At 37.2% G+C, this 22,753-nt stretch overlaps 1 protein-coding gene across 5 annotated transcripts in view; it reads left to right on the top strand.

The window, feature by feature from the left end:
* The first annotated feature begins 2,103 nt into the window (after positions 1 to 2,103).
* SPAG16 (sperm associated antigen 16) overlaps positions 2,104 to 22,753 on the top strand; it is a 101,792-nt gene continuing 81,142 nt past the window's right edge. For all 5 annotated transcript variants that reach the window (XM_058532937.1, XM_058532942.1, XM_058532940.1 and 2 more), the window contains exon 1: positions 2,104 to 2,219. The gene's annotated coding sequence lies outside the window, so the exon portion shown is untranslated. The remainder of the gene's footprint in view (positions 2,220 to 22,753) is intronic.

Genomic DNA, 22,753 nt, shown 5'->3' on the forward strand with positions numbered 1-22,753 from the left:
TGCGAATTTATGTGGTAAAAATGTGTGCATAAACGGCTTGAAACTTTTCCATGGGCAGTATTGTAGATGTCTCCATGAAAGAAGGAAGGTCCTATTTTTATCTATTATCTTTTAAAGCTTGCTCCTATTTTTAGTAGAAGCACTAAATCTGCTGAACGGAAGGGAACCGACTAAGGGTGCTGCACAGAAGTTAGTATCAACTTACCCTCTCTAAGCTCTAGGCATTTTTCATGATCAGTAAAGATGCAACGTTAAGTGTATATATATTTAATACCAAGCAGCAAACCCCAATGGAGTGAGCTTCATTTCCGCACTTTGATAGAGGATGTGTCCTAACTCCAGCTGTATCATGCCTTAAGAGCAAAATTATTCTTATGACAGAGTAACAGTCACAGGAATTTTTAGTTTGGAAAAACCTTCTTAAGGAATTACCTGTCTAGTTCCACTTTGACTCCGTTGCTAAACGAGCATTTAAAAGCTATTTTAAAAAAAAAACAAAGCAAAACTAAACAATAACGGAGAAGCCCCCACAGCTTTCCAAAACTCTGCTGGAAAGAAAAACTCTATTGACAATAAACAGGGAAAACATCAGTTTGTTTCGGGGGTTAAACTTACAATATAACACAAGTTCAAGATCCTCTTCTAAAAAACCTGAACAGATGAAAATCCTTCATGGATTGCTGATGTATTCCTGAGAAAAAATAGTCTGGTTGAAATAACAGTTGCTTTCTGACTTCTGTTAGAAAATCTAAATTCCCACATAGTTGTTAGATGAAACTATACAATCCAAACCTCCTCTTATTGACAATGGAATTTGGCTTTGGGTAAGTGACTTCATTACTCATCTGTTAGTTATTCTTTGAACAAAAGCGGTTTTGTTGCTCAACCTAGGATCCGAACAGATAAATGTCTAACACACTTTGCACTGAGGCTTGGGGTGGTGCCAAAGCCATCTCCAGAGTTCAAGAGTAAGTGCCACAATGTTGAAGGATCTGAATATTAGATTCATTCACATTCAGTGACCATGAGTGGCAAAATATACAAATAATTATTCTCACGAGATAACTGAATTTTGAAATTTTCCGTGGTTACCAAACTGGAAAGTTGGGTTTTCCTAAAACCAAGCTATCATATGCCCTATTGACACAAGAACAATTAGAACTAACTCATGTTGTAAAAATGGCAATTGTTCCAGAATATTCTGGAATGGGACAAAAGATAATGGGTCATTTTTATCCCCAAACCCATGTAATGAACTATTCAGATAATAAAAAGAGAGGCAGCTCGTTTTTGGTTGATAAATGAAAGAATCAGTTGTAAACACCAAGTCCTCATGAAGATACAAAAACAAGGTAGATTTCCCATCATTTCTCATTTCTCATTTCTGTGTGTTTAGAAATCAGGGACATGTATGGAGGCTTTTTTTTTTTTATATCAGAACAATGTTAGTGGTTGAGGACTTTGGTTTTGATTTAAAAATAAGTATATATAAAAAAATGGAATAAAAAGACAAAAATTATTGTTTAATGGTTGGATCTATTTTTATATGACTTAATGTTAATGCCTAACTTTTAAAAAATACTGAGCCTCCAAAATAAGTGAATGTTTGGAGCTAAAACTCTCTCTCCTTTAAGAGAGCATTGTTCAGTTCTCACTGTCTATGCTTTTTGGACATTTCTACTTTAAAGCGTGGTTATTTTTGTAAATCTCCTGCTTATAGATACTGCATAGAATGTGAAGATATGCTTTAAGACACAGTAAAATATTTATAATCAGACAAGTTTTTGTTAGGTGAAAATCAATAGGCATTTAAAAGTGAAATATTTATCAATCTATATCTATGCACACAAATATGTACACACATATATACATATATATATGTATATATGAGCTCCCATTAACCCAATGGAGATTAGAAATAGTATGCATTTTTTGTTTGAATCTGTTGCCACCCTATTTTGGTCTGAAGTATCTTTTTTTTGTGTGTGTGTGAGGAAGATTGGCCCTGAGCTAACATCCATTGCCAATCCTCCGCTTTTTGCTGAGGAAGATTGTCCCTGCGCTAACATCTGTGCCCATCTTCCTCTACTTTGTATATAGGATGCTGCCACAGCATGGCTTGATGAGCGGCGTGCAGGTCTGAGCCCAGGATCCGAACCTGCGAACCCCAGGCCACTGAAGCAGAGTGTGCGAACTTAACCACTGAGCGAGCCCCTGAGGTACCTTTTATTGAATATCTGAGAAATAGTAGATATTTAATAAATATTTATTTAATTTTCAAAATCACTTAAGTTTCACATACTTAAAATAATGCCCACTATTCAAGAGTGATTTCATTTAATTTCAGACATCACAGATTAATTTTAAAAAGTATGTTGCCTTTATTGTAATATCATTGTGTCAATGTAGCTCAGTCTATCCATTATTGAAAAGAAAATGCTTTAATTGAAAGATGATCCATACACTTAGACTTAAATAACAATGGTTATTGACCGTCTAACTTTTGGATATCTCCAGAACAGAAAGGAAAGAAAGCCTAGTTGAACTAAATAATATAAATGGGTGCAGTTGCGTGTCTACCTTATTTGCTTAATACCTCTCTGCAGAAAATTAATGATAATTTTCCCGGGATAATTTAGATCAAAGGTAGCAAGTTCAAATGCCTTGGAGGCGAGGCACATAAGCACCTCCTGGAGTCGCTGAGTTGGTGTGAGAGTTGAGTTGAGACGTTGGCATACTCTGCTTCAAGGTGTTTAAATTCAGTCTTCATTTTTTAAAACACTGTGCTCATCAAACAAAACCATTTGCCTCCCTAACATTTCAGGCCGAGGGGCTAAATTAAAATGAATAGACACAGTGGTTCTCCAGTGCCCTCTGTGGAAAGGCAGCACCAGAATGACTTGAATCGTCTGTTCATGCAAATTCTAGTTCACGCTTGGGAATTTTAACTCTGCAAACCCAGGAACCCTTATTTTTATGCACAGACAAGTGTATATCTCTAAAAATTTATTGTTAAACATATACAAAAAAATGATCAAAAAAATCAGATGCACAGTTCTAAAATAATCAAGTCATCAGAAGTGATAGTGAGTGACAGAAGGAGCGTTTGCTGAAAAGAGAGGTACCTGGTGTGAGGCAGTCCTGATGTTTCAACATTGGCTTGTTGCACACGTTCCTATCTATTGCGTTTGCTGTATTTGAGCTCTTGCTTTTGTGAAATATATGCACAGTATGCAGTAGAGGTGAAGGAAAGGAAATATGTGAGCAAGTAGATTAATACAATAAATCCTCAATGATTAGTGCTGAAATTTGTTCTGCTCTCTCTTTCAGTGTATTCCCACTTATTTAAATGAGAGCTTTCTAGAAGAGATAATGGCTATGAATATTGGCACTTAACCAAGAAGCAGAAGTTGAATGAACCATGGGAAAATAAACTTCACTTGGCCATGATTTCAGGACGGATGGCAGGCAGGTGTCTAAACTATATTTGTTTTCTTAATCTGCTACTTTTCATGACAATTATATTCAGCAAGGAAAACATTCTACTGAAGTGATCAACATATTCATCATCCTCACTTTTTTTTTTATGTGACTGTTTGCCTTGCTGCAGTAGTGTCTTCAGTTTGTCACCCTCAGACTGCCATCCCCTGACTGGCCCCTAATACTTCAGGTGAGTGTTATTTCAACACCTGTGTAGTTATCACTGGCTGGTTCCAGGTGGGACCCTGCCCACCCGAGTAAGACTGGCTGCGTGGTGAGGAGTGTCTTGGCAGCAGATAGAGCTTAGGCAGAGGGAGCAATCTCAGAACCAAGAGGATTTGGGCAAGAAGTATTAGCCAGAAGTCTAGGTAGCCTAGAAGTCAAAGTGAGGAAGGTAGCTATGGGCATGGGGATTTGGAAGAAAATCTTAAGTATTAGGAAAGTGTTGGGGGGAACAAGTCTAGGACATTTTAGTCCTAGAGCAACTATAGGCTTGAATGGGAACCACGGCAGAAGCATGAACAGCATGGAAGAGACAAGAATCTTCTACCAGAAGCAAGGTCTTAAGATGTCTCATCTTAAGAGTTCTTAGGTTCTTAGCTTCTCAAGCCAAGAACCTAGTTTTTAGAAGCTGGCTTTAAGGCCAGAATGAGATTTGATTCTGAGCTGACTTTTGGGATTCTTAAAATCTTCCTGTCTGTTATCAAAGATTTGTCCCAGAATCAGATACCAGAAGTCAGAGAATTTAGCTGACGTGTTCAGGATCACCAGCTAATTAGTGCTGGGCCAAAATTAGATCCTAGGTTTTCAGTTCTCAGACCAGGTCTCTTTATGCCATACCAGAGAAATATTTCATTGTTTTTGACATGTTCACTTGTCACTGTTGTTTCATAACTATAAAGAGAATTAATAATTAGGGTCAGATTACTGGAGAGGTAAAATGAAGCAATTCATAGACACATCTAATAAAAATACACACAAATTAGTCTTGGATTTTCCGAAAGCCTCAGAATTGACTGATTTTTCTGATCATTATTTATACATCTCTATGAGTTGATTATAGATGGATTCATTATAAGTTGTTAACAATTATAAGATTTAAGATTGGAAAATTCCATTGTAAGCAAATTACTGAATAAGACATAATTCCACGTATCCATCTTACTGGTAAGTTTTTCTTTTCTTTCTTTCATTCTCCAACCTTGGCCTTAAAGAAATTTCTTGAGATTTTATTTTATTACGGTTTGAACTTTCCTGTCCTTTTATTGCCCTAATCACAAAGGTTTGGATACAAGTTTATACAGGATAGATTTCTGTATTACTTAAAAACGCAACCAGCAATTCAAAACTATTAATACTCTATCCAGTCATAATTGCACTTATAATTTTATGTTCTGTTTTTGCCTTATAACCTTTAAACTTAGCATAGACTCCTCTTTTCATACTTGAAATCATCATTCCACCTCAATCTTGCAGAATTGATATAAAAGGAACAAATATCTTTTATATTAACTAAAACGTAAAAGCAAGTAGTATTTCAAGGTTGTACAAAATTTATCAGATGATGGTACTTGGAGATGAACTGCAGTATTACAGACCAGTTGCTTTGGAAATCCTGGGGTTTTGTTTGCTTTTATGCAGAATTTATTTTTTTAACAGAGGAATCATTGAGCTTTCTGACCTGCATGGGCCCAGGACATTGATATGACAGTTGCATTTTACTACACAGAATCACACTGTAGAATTAAAGTGGGCATTAACTGAACTGGAGGCCAAGTTCTGACATCAGAGTGCTGAGGGGAAGCTGCAGGTATGGGGAATGGAAGGAGAATGGGCCAAGGTTGGAGAGGTTCTCGAGAGAATTTCTGCCACTGAGAGCCTAGATTCAGGCAATCCACAGTACGGGAGATTTTTATTTATTTTACCAACCAGGGAAGAAAGAAAAAGCAAAAAAATGAATGGCATGTCCAGACATTGGGAAAAATATGTGAAAGAGCTAGGAAGAGAAGGAGAAAATATGATGTGAGAATAAATATAACAAGTTGAAGGCTGGAGTCTTGCTACTGGAAACATGATTCAAGATCCAGCAGCATGAGCACCAACTGGGAACTCTTTCGAAATGCAGAGTCTTGAACCAGGATCTGCATGGTAACAATATTCCTAGGTAGATAGGATGCCCATTAATGTTTGAGATCAAAGTTTGGGGAGACTGTTTTTTCACATTAAAATGAATAAAGCATTTAAATGAATGAATAAAATATGCATGAATACCCAAAAATCAATAAAATGAATAATACATTCAAACATTATCAAAATTCCTTAGGAAATTTTTCTTTCAAGTTTGAATTTTACATTTTAAGACCATGGAAAAATCTTAGCGATCATACCAAAATTTGTTTTTCACTTCTTGTTCTTTCTCAATTTTCTTTTTATGAAATATTTAATTATCAAGGTATTTATGAAGCATGCTTGGTCAAAAGCATCCCATTAATTAAAATATTTTATTTTTTAATGGAGTGAAATGAACTATGATCTTGCTTTTTAAATTACAATTGCATTTTTTTCTCAGTTTTTGTTGTTGTTGGGTGGGATGGTGTCTTTTTCTTTTACAACATAATTTTTGATAAATGTTTGAATAGAAAGCATTGAAGTTGCTTTATAACTGCCACGCCACCTATGTCATGCGTACTAGATTATAGCCCCGCACGTGTATTTTATTTGTTTTGTTTTGTTTTATTTTATTTTAATTGCTCATTACTCAGCTTATCTCAATTACCCGTTAGTCTTGGCTGCAAATACATTTTAATGCTGTTCAAAAAGTTCAAATCCACCGCCCAAAGTGTAGTTTTGCTATAGAAACAGATACTCAAAAAATGTGCTACCAGCATAGAAAGCAGTTCCCAAAGACAAGCTCCAAAAAAACATTTTCGGAACAGACAGCATCAATGGGTAAGTGTCAGTTTCCCCCAGGTGTCTGCTTTCAAGGAGTTTGCATTCAGAAGTATATACAATTCTGGTATATTTACTAAAATATTCATTTCATTGCCTTGAAAATATGTCAAATAGCTGAAGGAAGAAACAAAGCTAAAATTCAAATTGTACCATTTTTCCTTAATTGTAGATGAAAACTTGAGTCACAGGTAGAAACAGGGTAAAACAGTTCACTATAAAAATGATAGAAGGTTCTAGGTCAAGTCAGCTATTGGAGACAAAGCCACTGTCATGTTTCATCAAATATTAGGATTCAGTGCCAAGGGTTTTCATTATACACAGGGTACAAAGTACTTTATAAATCACCGTATCTTCTGACATTCAATTACGTTCAGTCTTATTAATATGAACTGCAGAGTGTTTTTAGGTGTCTACTGGCAGTAAAACCAGCCTTTTCATTAAAAAAAGTTGGCATTCACACATGGCCCAAAAGTTCACATAACACCTTTAAACATCCAAGGTATAAATGCTGATTGTTTTTAAATGTTTCAAACTACACACTAATTATTTAAGAACCTTGAAAATAAACACCTGTCCATATGCACAGGGCCTGATTAAAACAGAAGACGAGATCTTGTGCAAATCAAGTAGTGATTTTCCCAAGAAAATGTAGTCCTTCCACATCTTTTTCTATATGATCTCTACTCATTTTGCACAATAATATATTTTTATGAGTGAACCTGGTGCATTTGTAATATAGTCTCAAAGTCTCTAGGAGAAGAAACACCTCTCTTCATTCTTGTAATTTCACAATCACAGTCCTGATGCAGCAGCACAGGTAGTGTTGAATGACAAGACTCAACATTTTACCCTCCTCTCACCTCCAGGTAATGTAGGCTCATCTTTTCTCTGCATTTTATATATTCTGTTCCAACTGAAGCATCCTTATGCACACCTTTTAGATCAGAGGTTTGAAGCATTTGAGTATTTGAGTCACTTATAAGACTATAGGCTCCTGGACCTGGACTGAGGAATTCTGATTTAATGTTCTGTGGGATGGTCAGAGATGGTATTATTATTATTATTATTAATCTCTTGGTAATTCTAATATGCAATCAGGATTGAGAACCACTCTTCGATCATGGCTGTTGGGAGCTGAAAAGCCTCTGTCTATATAATTTTGCAAGTAGTAGAAGAGACAGGAGCTATTCTTGGAAGATGTTCCTGAGGCTATCACACATTTTATAGACATTTAAACGAACTGCATGATCTTTTGAGATTTATTTGCACATGTAAATTGTTCTCTATATACACATATATAATATATATACTTGGATGTATATATTATACCCCGTATTTACACAGGAATAAATATTTAACTTGAATTCGTTTATAATCGTCTGTTCAAAACAAGGCACTTCAAAGAACGTATTCTCTCTGGTGCGTAAGCACCTTGATGAGAAATATTTATCTGTGACCACAAGGGGGTGGTAGTGATCTGTGAGTAAATGGTGTAATTCAAAATTTAAGTAAAATTGGTAAATATGTATGCAGGTTGAAACCATTTGCCATCAACAAATTTTTCTTTTCCTGAAAATAAATGTTATGATTTATAGTGACAGTAATATAAACTGCTTTCTATGCTGTATATATAATTTCTGCACACCCACAGTTGTAGTAAAAGTTTTTCTTTGGCAAATATTTTTCTGTAGAGATATTCAACTTAAGTTTTGTAATTTAAATGCTTGGCTATTGTTATAGTATGGATTTGTTAAATATTTTAAAAGGACGTATAAAAATGTTTCCAATGTCTAATTTAAAAATATTTCTAATGCCTAATTTATTTTATTATTTTTTTTTTTTGTGAGGAGATCAGCCCTGTGCTAACATCTGCCAATCCTCCTCTTCTTTTGCTGAGGAAGACTGGCCCTGGGCTAGCATCTGTGCCCATCTTCCTCTACTTTATATGGGACGCCGCCACAGCATGGCTTGACAAGTGGTACATGGGTGCGCGCCCGGGATCTGAATCTGTGAACCCCGGGCAGCCGCAGTGGAGTGCACAATTAACGCTTGCGCCACCGGGCTGGCCCCCCTAATTTATTTTCCATGAAAATATTATATTTTCATCAGAATAAAAAGCAACATTTATCTTTCTTATAACTATGAACGACTCTGAGAAGATTCAGTTCTTCATTTGTTTCCTAATTTATTAAACCCAGAATTGGAATATGGTCAAAACTGACTAATGTTAAAATAAATTTTTTGTGTAGTTTCAAGAATTTGAGGAGACAAACATTTTACTTGCTTTGGATTTTATTTTTTTTTATTTTTTAATATCAATATCAATGAAATTTTTTGTTTATTGCAGTAACATTGGTTTATAACATTGTATAAATTTCAGGTGTACATCATTATGCTTCTATTTCTGCATAGATTACATCATGTTCACCACCCAAATAGTTAATTTTTTACAAAACTTAACTTTGTAATGAAAGAACGTTCTAAAATATAAACACAGAAATCATCTATGGAATTTACTCCGATGAACATTATGGGTGTCTTGTATTTTGAGGCAGAAAGTGCTGGAATTTCATAAAGAAAGAAGGCATGTTCCTTATTCTCAAGAAACATACAGTTTAGTGAATTTAAAAGTGTTACTGCGGTGAAGATTAAGAGATTTGTAATTCCTTCTTCCTTCTGCCCCTCTCCCCTCAGTGCTATCTTGTTATGTCTCAGGATTAAACATCTCCCTCTAGAGCATCTTCTGTTTTGAACAATAGAATTTCCATGCAGCATGGTGAGCTAGTAAGGGCAAGAATGAGTCGTGTCTTTCAAATAGAAGATATTTGACTCTTCTGTAAAATAGAGTCAAAAAAAGATTATAAAAGAAGTATCTGGTAAAAAAAAAATATCTTACAAAAGATGATATTTCACTCTTTGAGTGAAGCAGAGAAAAGCCTTCGACCTAACCATGAAGACATATTTTTTAGTATTCCAAAAACAGTTGGCTGACTCTGGAACACACTCCTAGCTCCCCGTCCTCCAGCGGTGCTGGTATCAGACTGAGTTCCCCACGAGTATGTTGAACCGCTTCCCTGGTGAAGGCCTTCAAAGACCTTCTCTTCACGATTTCAGAGCCCTTCATAACACACGCCCTTTATGGTAACATTTATCTCCACTCCACACTCTCCCATTTGTCATCATGTGCAACTTATGTGCATTTCTATTTATGAGGACATATGCTGGATTCCCTCAGAGGCTGGTCTGTGCTTCAGAAAGTTAAAAATGGTAGAGAGTCTTGAGAGAAGAGGCTGAGCGTAGTTATCATCCTTGGCGTTGAAATCAACATTTTCTTGCTGTTGAGATTCTGTGACTTTTGCAGAAATGGTGGCATGAATTTTGGTCACCTCTCTGCAGACTCTTAACTTTAGCCCAGGATTCCTGCCTCCTGGTCTCACTTACCACCAGCTTCCTGAGCCATGTAGGTTATATGATGACTTGCCCAGTGCCTGTCCCCTTACTGTTGAGACTTGTGGTCTCTGCTTTGACTTCACCAGCCTGTTTTGCCGTCTCTTTGGATCCCATGGATTCTGAGACTCGCTTAACTTTCTTGACTTGAATCACTCACTTGGGTGCACATAATTCCCAGGCCACTCCCATACCTGAGCTCTCCCTTGATTACCCAGTCTTGATCTGACGCAACTTCCCCAGTGTCCGGGTGACACTGACACTCACCTAGCTAACTGGCTGCTCCGTGTCTTGCAATGTGGCTTCTCCACCTTTCTCAGGCCAGGCTCCCCTATGGCACGAATGCAATGGGGTCAACGCGGTCATTCTCCTGTCTGTGTTCCCACCCCATTTCCCTTTTTTGTTTCATCATCTGTTGAAAATATAACTCTTAAGACACTATTTCCACCTCCAAAACTTTTCCACCTCCAAATCCTTGCATTGTTTTCTGGAGCTGACAGGCTCACCTTAGCATCAATCCTGGATGCAAGTTATTAACATAACAGGAGTCAGTTAGGATCTGTTATTTGAGCGAAGCCTGCTGCCTGCATTTGATTTGATTGAAATGGGATTTGTTTTAAACAAGTTGATAGCTATGCAGATGCTCGCGATCAGTGAAGGCAGCAAGATTACGTTACACGTAAGTTTATAGTGGATAAAAACTGGCTGGATAGGAAGCAAAATAGGAGGGCATGCCAGTTTCTATAACTTGAAGGAACAACAATGTGAAGAGAAAAATGAGATGAAAAAGAAATGAAGCTGTTAACCCAGTTGACTTCCGTAACTGGTGGGCTGGGGGAGTCTGAAGAGAACCTGGAGAGTTCCCTTTTCTCCACATCCTCTCCAGCATTTGTTGTTTTTGTAATTATAGCCATTCTGACAGGTGCACTGCTGGTGGGAATGCAAACTGGTGCAGCCACTGTGGAAAACAGTGTGGAGATTTCTCAAAAAATTAAAAATAGAAATACTATACGATCCAGCTATCCCTTTACTGGGTATTTAACCAAGAACTTGAAATCAATGATCCAAAGAGATTTATGCACCCCTATGTTCATTGCATCATTAGTCACAATAGCCAAGATGTGGAAGCAACCCAAGTGTCCTTCTATGGATGAATGGATAAAGAAGATGTGGTATATATATGTAATGGAATACTACTCAGTCATAAAAAAGACAAAATTGTCCCATTTGCAACAACATGGAAGGACCTGGAGGGTATGATGTTAAGTGAAATAATCCAGACAGAAAAGACAAATACTGCATGATTTCACTCACATGTGGAAGATAAACAAACACATGGGTAAAGAGAACGGATTAGTGGTTACCAGAGGAGAAGAGGATTGGGGAGTGGGCAAAAGGGGTAAAGGGCACATATGTACAGTGATGGACAAAAATTAGACTACTGGTGGTAAGCACAATGTAGTCTACACAGAAATTGATAAATAATAATGTACACCCCAAATTACACAGTGTTATAAACCATTATGATCTCAATAAAATTACTGGGGGAAAAAAAAAGAATTTGTATAATGATGCCCACCTGAAATTTACATACTGTTAGAAGCTAATGTGACTTCAATAAAATAAAATGAAAAAAGGAAAATGAGAGAGAACCTAGAGAGAATGAATTTTAGTCTCCAATACTCCAGCATTCCTGGGTGATGCTTTGGCTTGAGGTTAAAGAAGCCAGAGTAAAATAAGGGGAGAAAATATTTGGGCACCCCTGGGCAAGGTAAACACTTGTCTGACTGTGGAAATGGAAGGAGAGATTTTATAACTCCTGGAATATCCTTGTAAAGCATATCTGCAGAGAGCAAAAGCAGGGCTTTCTGCTACACATCGTTAACAGCCCTACATGGTTACACCTTATCGCTCCCATTCATCTCAAGACTTTCCATGGCATAATAAGCAAGTTTCTGAGCTTCGATAATAACGACTCCTTAGAGTGTTTATCTTGGCTCATACTGACAAGGGTGACTGGAATAAGCAAAAAGTATAGCAGTGTCCCTTACTTGGAAGATAAGATGTGGCAGTGGTCACATTAGCAGCAGCAAGATGCATGAGATGTGAGGGTGTCCCCATCATTTATCACAGCCCAGTGTAGACCTTGAAAATATCCTGCATTTTAAAACCTGTGGCAGAGTATCCTTGACTTGCAATCTTAAAAACAAGCTTGAGGACAACCCACTAATTTTCTTACTAACTGCCTAATTGTGACACTTCTGGTATCAATAGGCTTTGATAGTACTCCACTTCAGGTCACATTTTATGTTTTTAAAAAGTATTTGTTGACTAAAACCTATTGTTTTTTTCTAGGCCTGGTTAATTTTTGCCATCCTCTAGGTCTATGAGCCCTTCGTGACTTACATAACAAATGCAATTAATCTGTGTGCCTTTTAATTAAAATTCCGTGTATGTGGTCTATTTATTCGGGGATTTCAAACTTCATCTCTTCTATAGGATAGTTAATATATAAAGTACATTAAGAGATTCTCAATTACCATTTAAAACTCATTACTGACAATGTTTAACAGCAATACAATAAAGTTATAAACGCATCTATATGCTTCTTTTACTATCTAGCTTTGTGCATTTGTCTTTAAAAACAAATTCTCCCGATTTAACAAGGAAAATTTCATTACTAATTAGATTTAGAAAATAGTCTGGAAACTAATGGAAAAAACAAATTTAACAGAGGGGGAAATTAGTCCAAAATTATCCATAAAATCTCTACTGCTACCATGTAAGGTATATTTTCAATTTATTTTTCTATAATGTTTGTAAAACAGTGTTTCGTTTAAGTGCATACAAAAATAACTGGTGGGCAAAAGCATAGAATGGACTTCCTATCTACGTGGAAAGAGATTCCTCATATTCTTGTATATTTTAGAGAATTTACACTCATTATTACATAATTTAAAGATTTTTATCATGGTATTTCGTAGAAAAATCTATTTTGTCATTTTGAAATGAGTGATCCCGTCCTTCGACAGTAGATGGCACTATTGTCATTTTCTAGCAATGTGCGGCGTCTGAGTGGCCGAGGCTCAGAGGGGACCCATTCTTTCATTTAACGGACAGAAGGACTACCATCCAAGAGCCAATCGTGAAACTCGTTATTAATTTGAAATGACATCAAAGTTTCATTCTTTTGCCACTCTCTGTTTTAAAAGAACAAAATTTCCCTCGCACTTTTGCTTTTATCATCTGCTCCACTGGGGTAGCCCAAAACTCTTTTATGCGTAGTGATTTCCTTTTACATGATTTTAGGGCTTTTGCTGGCACAACAGAACAAAGCCTTACAGAAATGACACTAAGGAAAATCTCTCTCTTCATGGTAAGGATAATAATACTCTTTATTCATCTTTGATAATTATGATGCCTTTTCAACAGCGTTATGTGTATAACATGGCAGTGATCATAAGGTCAAGAGTCAATCCAGTTTGCATCAGGAAGATTATCTGTATTTACATTTTTTTTTACAAATTGCTGAAATTACCGCCCACCAGCTCTTTTGTCAATCTCAAATCCATTTACTGCTACTTTTTATCTTAAAATGAATAAAACAGTAATAACAATGACAACAAAAACTTAGTTTACTACTTTTCCCTGAGATGGTTGTGCTGTTTCTATTGTCAGGCTTAATACCAAGTCAGCCATTAGTCACTAATAGCTGAAAAAGTGGATGTTATTGACAGGCATAAATGGATTTCCGAGCATTTCTCTAGAACTCCTCGCTAATGTTCCTTTTACAGAGCAGTTAAGTATGTCTATCCCTTCTTGCAATTTTTTGGTTTTCTCCCGTCAGAAAGATAGAGTTTGCCATCCTAGAATTTTCATTTCCCTTCAATCATGGACATCTAGTTTGCCTTCCTAGGATTTTCATGGTTGATTGACGGTGTGAAATAACGCATCGATAAAAGAGTACTTTGGAGACAACTCGGGGGAGACTATCTGTTTTTGTTTTGTTTGCCATTATGCTTCCTTCTAACTTGGAGTTTTGACGAATGACTATTCTGTTTGGGCCTTGTATGTATGTAATTTTCTTCAACACACTTGGGATGTCTTTCATCTGCTACAAAGACATATTTTATTCTAAGCAACTTGAGCATAAAGAGTACACCCTATGAGTCATCTCTTCATTGAATCTCATCCACTACTAGAAACAAGAAAGAAGCTAACGTTCAAATATCTGATTTGACAATCTTGTATTTACACAGAAATAGTACAAACAAAGTTGAAAACTTTTCTAGGAATATTCAAAGAGACTGGACATTGCCTGTTGTTTAGATACCTGGCTTCGTTCAACTGTACTATCCTACAGGTTTGGCTGAATCAGGACAAAATTACTGCTATTCTTTATATTTAGGATGAATATTAGATGCCAAATAGCCTGCAGCTGGTGTTGAATGCTTCAGCCTTTTAATGAGTGGAGATATTTGAGACAAAATCATCTCTAATTTCTATTTCTATTTCTGTTTGGTTCAATCCAGTCAGGTTCGAGACTTTGACCTCTTGGTTTTCATCAGAATCCATATAAGACACGGTTTTTATCTCTATAGCTGTGATAGGTGCTATGCTACAGGTAAAATAGAAAAAGTCCTTGAGTCAAGGAATGTCCTTACTTCTCTTTGTGCCGCATGACTAGTGTGATGCCTTATATGGGCTAGTGTGTTGCTCAGCAAATATTTATTAAAGCTTTAAACAGAACAGCTGGCTCTCTGATAAGCTAGGCAATTTGCTCTTCAAAGTTTAATCTCTCAGGGGCTCCCCACATCAGTCTGTGTTCTAAGAAAGGAGTTGATTCTCTTTTCTACCCTCTCTAGGGACCAAGAAGCTCCCTAACATGAAGTGTTCTGTTCTCCTTGACTTATGTGCCTTTCTTTAAAAAATACCTGGAGATTTTTGTTGCTGAGTTGCATTTATTTTTTAATTTGAGACTTCATCAAGACAATACAAAAGATTAGTTTAATAGTATAGAACCCATATACGTATATAGTGTATGATTTTTCACAAGCTGTAAACACACATGTGCCATCATACAACTAAATTTAGAAGACGTGATCAAGTTATGTCCTGGCAATTTTAGTCATTTTTGAGATTTCTCTCAGGCATTTGAGGTTTCAATTCAGTTAAATTCAGGATTTTAGCTCTGTCTCTTCCTTCTGTCCGAACTTGATTTTAAATCATGGAGTTTACACAGCCTCCAGGGAGTGAGTCTTCATCAGTTCTCCGCAGGCCTCTGCTGAGAAGGGCAGTCGCTCTGTAGAGTTCTCAAGCGGCAAGTTGTTTCACGTTGGCACATGCTTAGACTTCACAGGACTTGTTTGCTACTGAGGGAGAGGGCTTAACCCTCTTCTCATTGTGGCCTCCCTTCCTCGTATCTGTGTGACATTCGCTAAGTCTCTCTCCCTCTCTCTCCCAACTTCTGCACTCTCTTCATGGACCCCAGGAAGGGGCACCTGTCTCAAGTTCTCCTTTGGGGCTATGCAACAGTAGCTGGGGCTGCCTCAGTTGTCCAACTTTCCCCTGCAGCCACCTCTGCCCTCCTGCTCCATGGCGTAGTGGCCTGTGTGAGGCTACTGCTTCCAGGAGTTCCCGAAGGACAGCGAGACATTCTTCTCCCCCCTTGGATTATCAACCTTAGTTAGAAGTCTCCTCTTCTCTCTACCTCCCCCTGTTCCCTCTTCATCTGTTTGACCTAAAAGAGGACAAGACCCAGGACTTCCTCATATCAGGGTGTCAGTCTCTCACTACCTCCTTTGCTTCTCTCCTTCCATCCAGCTTGGAAGCTCTTCTGTGATCTACAAGGCAGGCAAAAAGCAAAGTAAACAAAACAAACGCCTTCTTCAGTAGCCATTCTTCTAAATACTCAACACTTAGGCTGGCTTTTTAAAACTTAAGACTTTGCTCTAGGTTTTCTGGCTTCTCTATCGACATCTCTCACTCTGGCAATGTTGGCCTTCAGGGTTAAGGGTGTGTGTGGGAGTCTGAGATGGGAAGGAGACCTTCAGCTCATGCTTTGGGTACCACCCATCCTAACACAATGTAATGAGCTCTAGAAGAAGGGGCACTGGGCACCCTAAAAGTCTTTATAACAACTCTATAAAGAATTATTATCTCCTTTTTACAGGTGAAAACTTTGAGATTTAGAAAGATAAAGATGTTGTAACAACAAATTATAGAGAGGCATGATGGCAGTGTGAATTCAACGTTACCTATCAATCTTCTTGCTCTAGAATATTAGGGAGGGTTTTAGGCATGAATACCGGGGAAATAGGTTTCCTAATTCTGGTCTGTTGTCTCCTGCCATCGCCCCAGACCTACATCATCTGCTTCTACAGTCCAGGAGAGTCCGCTATCTCGTTTTAATTCATGCTGTTCCCTGTCAGAATGGCTGTTTCCTTGTATCAGCTCTGATATAATAATTTGCAAGTTTATTTTCTGTCTGGCATTTTTAGTAGAGGCCAGGGTTTCTCAACCTTTCCACTGTTGACATTTTGGACCAGACAATTTGTACAGTTGTGGAGAACTGTCTCGTGTACTGTTGCCACATGCTTGACCTTCACATCCTAGATGCCGGTAGCACTCCCTCCAGTTGTGACAATCAAACGTGTCTCCAGACATCGCCAGATGTCTCCCAGGAGGCAAAATTGCCCGCTTCCTTAATAATTACTGTATAGATTTTTTATCTGTAACTCTACTGTTTTAGTATTATGTCTATTCTTTGCTTGAGAATCCCAAACTCTGTGAATGCTTGTAATATGCTCAGGAGTGGATTCCAGTTTTGTAGGGCTTGAAGTTTACATCATTTTAGGGTCCCTCTTTAAGAACAGGAATACAGAATTATGAAAATAAAAGTAAACATAAAAATTAATAATTATTTTTAATGAGAAAAAAGAAATTACAATAAATCACAAATTTTTAAAAGCTGACAAATATCACAAAATCCAGAAAAAAATACAATATGTTTATTAATTAGGTGTTTATCACATTCCTTTCAGCCTACATTTTTGGCTACCTATTCTTTGATAAACTCTTCATCTGATGAGTTTTTAACCTTATTTTTTATACAGGGAATAGATAATTTAGTTTTTCTCTACCGTAGGTAAATTGACATTCGTTTGTTATTACCGATATTTCAGAAAAGTTTATTGCAGCCTCACAATTTATTATGTTTGTGATCCGTTATATCACAATGAATAAAACATGTGATTTAAACACAGACATTTCTCAGTCTTGCTGCAGGATGGGGTCCTGTACAGGAATTCTGATAAATTCTATTTCACCTGATTGCCATCAAAAAAGAGATAAAATGCAAGAAGTTAATAATAATTACTAATGGTAAATGTGGCATTATTGAGTTTATTCATGACAAGAGGACATTTCTGTTTTGACTAGTCAACCATGAGAGCTAAATCCTTTGCTCATAATTTTACAGGTTTGATAACTGGAGGAATTTTCCACAGACTTACTTCTAGGTCCACATATTTCAAATCTTTTTCTTCTTTCTCTTCACTCATTTTTTCAGTTCTTGGTGCCACAGGACATATTCCTCTGGAAATACAACCTCTCCCTTGTCACGTTACTGTCACGATCCTGGGCAAGTCACCAAGGGGATATGGTGGGTACAGTACACCTGGAAGGCTAGCAATAACTTCATTATACACAGAAATGACTGTGAACCAGATAAACACAGTCCACTTTACCCAAACTAAACATAGTCCCAACTCACCTTTCCTTCAGTAGGGTCCCCCAAAATGCTGTTGGCCACTGCAATGTGCTCTTAAACAAGATGGAATATGATGCAGAGGACATTAGGGTGGAAAGAGATGGATGTCTTCATTGATGGTAGTTAAAACAGCTTATTTCTTGCAAATTTACAACAATGTACCCCAGTGAAAATACATTCTGAGGGCCTCTCCCAGGGACTCGGAAGTGATGTGCAAACAAGGGACTCTGAAACATTGACTCCATCAGTTTAAAGCAAACACATTTTAACCATAGCTGCTGCTGCAGGGGAAGGTGGTGGAGGAGATGGAGAAGACAGAGGCAGGAGTTTTGTATTGGCTCACAGGAAACAAGCAGAGAATAAAGAGCTCATGTTTTCTGAAAGATGGAAGGAGAGCTAGCCCTGATGTCATAGTGGTTCGAGTTCAGCGCTCTCACCGCTTTGGTGGCCTGGGTTCATTTCTGGTTGCTGAACCACACCACTTGTCTGTCAGTAGCCATGCTGTGGTGGCAGCTCACATAGAAGAACTAGAAGGACTTACAACTAGGATATACAACCATGCACTGAGGGGGTTTTGGGGAGAAACAAAAAAAAGAGGAAGATTGGCAACAGAATCAAAAAAGAATCAAAAAATCTCTGTGCTTTAAAAAAAAAAAAAAGGAACGAAAATTTCCCAGCAATAATCAACGTAGAAGTTTTACTTTTCTACCTTAATGCTAATAATGCTTCCTCCCTCCAAAAAACATAGAGAAAAAAGGTATTTTGTTGCATTTAGATACACAGTGCATTCCCACTGGATTAAGAGCACTCTTGATTAGTTTTACTTGTTCTAGAATTTCGTATAAATGGAGTCATACAGTATATAAGTTTTTGTATCTGGCTTTTTTTTTTTTTGCTCAGCATAATGTTTTTGAGATCATCCATGTTGTTGCAGGTCTATCAATTATATATTTCTTTATAGCTGAGCAGTATTTCACTAAATGTGTACCGTGATTTGTTTATCCATTCGTCTGTTGATGGACATTTGGGTTGTTTTCAGTTCTTGGGCATTATAAGTAAAACTGCTCTCAGTGTTTATATACAAGTCCTTATGTGGTTATATGTTCTTATTTCCCTGGGGTAAATACCTAAATTGGATCATATGGCAAGCATATGTTTAAGGGAGTATCATGCGCAGATTACTTAATTTCTCTATGCCTCAGTTTCTGTGGAATAGAGACTTTAGCATCTAATTTATAGAGTATGATGAGTCTAATCCACCCAAAGCGTTTAGCGCTATGTCTGGTACACAGCGAGCATTCAATACGCCAGATGATGAGTTATTGTTAGATAAGGACGTTCTCTAAGACGGATGAAAATTGAGACTCTGGTCAGTAGGGTCGTAGGTTGCTTCCTAGATGCAAAAGGAAAGTCAAGTTGTCTGAAGCTCACTGTCAGGGTTCTAATCCCAGCGCCATCACTTGGTTGCTTGGTGTTCTTAGGAAAGTTCTCAATCTTTCAGTGTACAGTTTCCTTATCTGAAAAGCTGGAGAAAATCTCGTATTATTAGTAGTACTATTCTTATCATTATTTCCATATCATATTCGTATTTTAAAGGAAATCTCTTATATTGGGAAGGAATACTGTTTAAACAGATTTTGTGTAGCTTGATGTTCAAACAGAATAGAGTAAACTGCATTTGGTAATTGACTTGCCTAGTAAAGGTTTTTTACAAATGTAATGGACTGTCTCCCTTTGTTTCTCCTTGTAAAATGCCCTTATGCTGGAGAATACCTTCCCCTGTAACCTACAATTTTCATGGTCTCACTCCATCAAAGCATTTCTTTTAGGAGATTTTTCCTTTTTTACAGCCTGGTTGGTGTTTATGGGAATACGTTGATGGAGATGTTTTTATCCTTAGCTGCTTTATGAGATTTATGTAATTTAGGATTTTGTTGTGAGGTTCCCAATAGCGGGGAAGGACCTGGAATTGTAATGGCTGTCTCAGACGTGAAATAGTCAGAGCTGTAATGCATATAGAGTTTTTACAGCCTAATTTCTGTAGCACATAAAATACCAAAAGCTCAAATTCTGCCTCACCTGGTAATGGCACTGCCCGAATATACGTTGCTATGGTGTTGGAAGGGCCTAAACTCACAGGGAAACCAAGGAGCCGCTATGATATGGAAAAAAGGGGCCTTGCTTAGCTAAGCTTTCACGGAAAATTATTCTGTCAGTGAGAACACAGACATTACATAAACCGGTCTCGGGAGGCTGTTGGGATCACAAGGTCGGTAAAATATCCTTCACCTTTGCAAGCCAGAGTGTCTCTATCTTCATTTGTGTCTTGATGTTATGGTATTTCAATTTTCTATTTTGTAAATAAGATAAAATAATATTTCCAACTAATTTTCATGAAAGGTAATGATTAGTAACAATCTTATAACTTACTTAAGTATGAACATGCAAAAATAAAACAGTGCCTTCATTTTGCCTGACAAATTATAAAAGTCTTCTAATTTTGATTGGTGACTTGACTAGGTTTTCAAGATACTGTTCAAGAGAACACTGTCTTCAGTAAATGTTATTGAAAAATTTATTCTCTGGTTTAGGGATTCTTAGAGGCTAGAGAATAAAAGTCGCCAATTCATTCATTCATTCACTGACTCACTGAATAGTTATTGATGGTCTACCAAGTGCTAGGCTCTATTTTGGGTACTGGAACACCAGGGCTGAATAACATAAAGTCCCGCGTTGGTGGTGAAAATGGACACTAAAGTGATAAGAAAACAAATGTATACAAACTGCAAGGTATAAAGAAATAGAAGGTATAAAAAAAATACCATGTAAGATGTTTGTCTGAGGTAATAGATTTCCAGCCAGAGGGCATAGCAGCACAAAGACCTTAGGCAAGAATGAGATGGCTTTGTCCAAGAAACAGGAAGAAGGTCATTGTGGCTGGATTAAATGAATGATGGGGTGGACATATTTCCCAATACAGCCCCAAACCACCAAAGAAACAACTCTCTAACGTGGAGGGTATGGGGAGAGATGAGGGGTGAGGTAGAAAGGGGTTAGATTGTGGGAGGGGCAAGCATATATCAAGAACTACTTCCTGTATTTAACACAATTATTATAACTACTTTTTATTTCTTCCTCTCTGCTATGGTCTGAATGTTTATGTCCCCCCAGAGTTTATGTGTTGAAATCCTAACCCCCAAAGGTGATGATATCAGTAGGCAGGGCCTTTGGAAGGTGCTTAAGTCATCAGGGTAGAATCCTCATGAATGGGATTAGTGCTGGCGAGATCCCTAGCCCCTTCTACTATGTGAGGATGCAGTGAAAGAGCGCTGGCTATGAAGCAGGAAGAGGGTCCTCATCAGAAGTTGATTGACCATGCTGGCCCCTTGATCTTGGACTTCCAGCCTCCAGAACTGTGAGAGATAAATTTATATGCTTTAAACCACCCAGTCTGTGGTATTTTGGTATAGCAGCCCAAACGGATTAAGACACTTTCTTTTACTCTGATGTTTTAACCAAATGATTTACTGTTCTTTGATAATATTAATTTCTTTCCTGTTTTCGCACTTTTGCTTATATGCCTTTCTTCACCAGCTATGGTTTCTTTCCTTTCCCATGTTTTCCCAAAACTTTACATTCTTCAAGGCGAGTTCAAAAGTAGACCCTTCATGAAGCCTGATCGGTTCAGACTTTGAAATCCCCACAGTATATGGTTTATACCTCTCTTATGCATCTGTTTTCTGCTGTGTATTCTACTTGTTATTGTCCCAGGGATTGGTAGAGGACAGCGGTCATGTCTTACTCATCATGGATAGTTTGCAGAGAGTGTTTGTTTTATTGAGTGTGCTCAAGATATGGCTGAATAAAAGGAACATACCTGTTCACTTTTCCAGTAAAACTCCAATTACTCCCAAATTGAGTTTTCTTCAACTTTGTATCTCCCATGCCTAGTACCCCACCACGCATACAGGAGGAGCTCAGGATAATTTCAAATAAATGAACCAGTTATTAGTGGTTATATAAGGTTATTAAATTATAAGTTATATTAAACTATAATTTAATAGAAATATTGTATAAGGTCTTAAATAATAGTTAATGTGGAGAGGGCAAAAAGTAGCAGAGACACCATACTTCTGTGTTTTCACATTTAATATAAGTAATTTTTATAAGTGTATGATCGAAGATTCTGGTAAAATGTGGGAATATTGATGTCACTGTTTTGTAGAGCTAATGGCTTCTGTTGAACATTTTAGAATTAGAATTTAGCTTCTGAATAGCTATTTTCTTAATATGAGACTGCATCTCAGCAATATTGCTAGTTCTTCTATATAATCTTATCATTTATTAATTATTAGGGCTAATAAATTACTGCTGTTATCAAGAAAGTAAAAAAAATGCTTTATCACCAAGTTGCGAGTTATCTTAGTACTGTGTCTTGGCTACTGGTAGACTGTGGGTACAATAATTTGACACTCTCATCATTTTGGGGCCTATATTTAGATTTATGGCCAAAACCGCTTCAGGACTGTCTTCTATAAAAATAACAAACTATAACTGTGCATTGATAATTTTGGCTTGAATTATTAGTCACTTTAATGTGAATTTTAAATTATTTTATAGTTTCTAATTCACCCTGTACTCCTTAGTTTTGTTATAGTTACACCAAAAACATAGTGTATGCTCATGGGAGCAAAAGGCTACTGTCGTTTTCGAAATAGCCATTGAGAGCTTGGAAAGAAAGAAGAAAGGTTATAACTTGAACAGTGATAGCTCTTTTGGGGCTACTTGAATAATCAAGGGGACCTGAAGCTGTTTTATCTTGTAGATAGGGTTATATAAACTCTGTAAGACTTTTACATATTCATTATAAGCTGATAGATTTATTGGGCACTTTAAAGTGATTTAACATAGAAACGATCTCATGTGAAATCAGTATTTCAGTATTTTCTAGTTTCCTTGATTGGTCCAGTGCTAAAAATTTCATTAAATTCTAATTTTAACAGGCTAGAAACTGATTTGTAAAAATGATATCATGAATGAGGTGGGGGAGAAACTATCCATGTTAATCATATTTGAGTACTTTTCTCTGCCTGCACAGAGACT

This window comes from Diceros bicornis, chromosome 37 (genome assembly GCF_020826845.1).
Source record: "Diceros bicornis minor isolate mBicDic1 chromosome 37, mDicBic1.mat.cur, whole genome shotgun sequence".
Classification (NCBI taxonomy): Eukaryota; Metazoa; Chordata; class Mammalia; order Perissodactyla; family Rhinocerotidae; genus Diceros; species Diceros bicornis.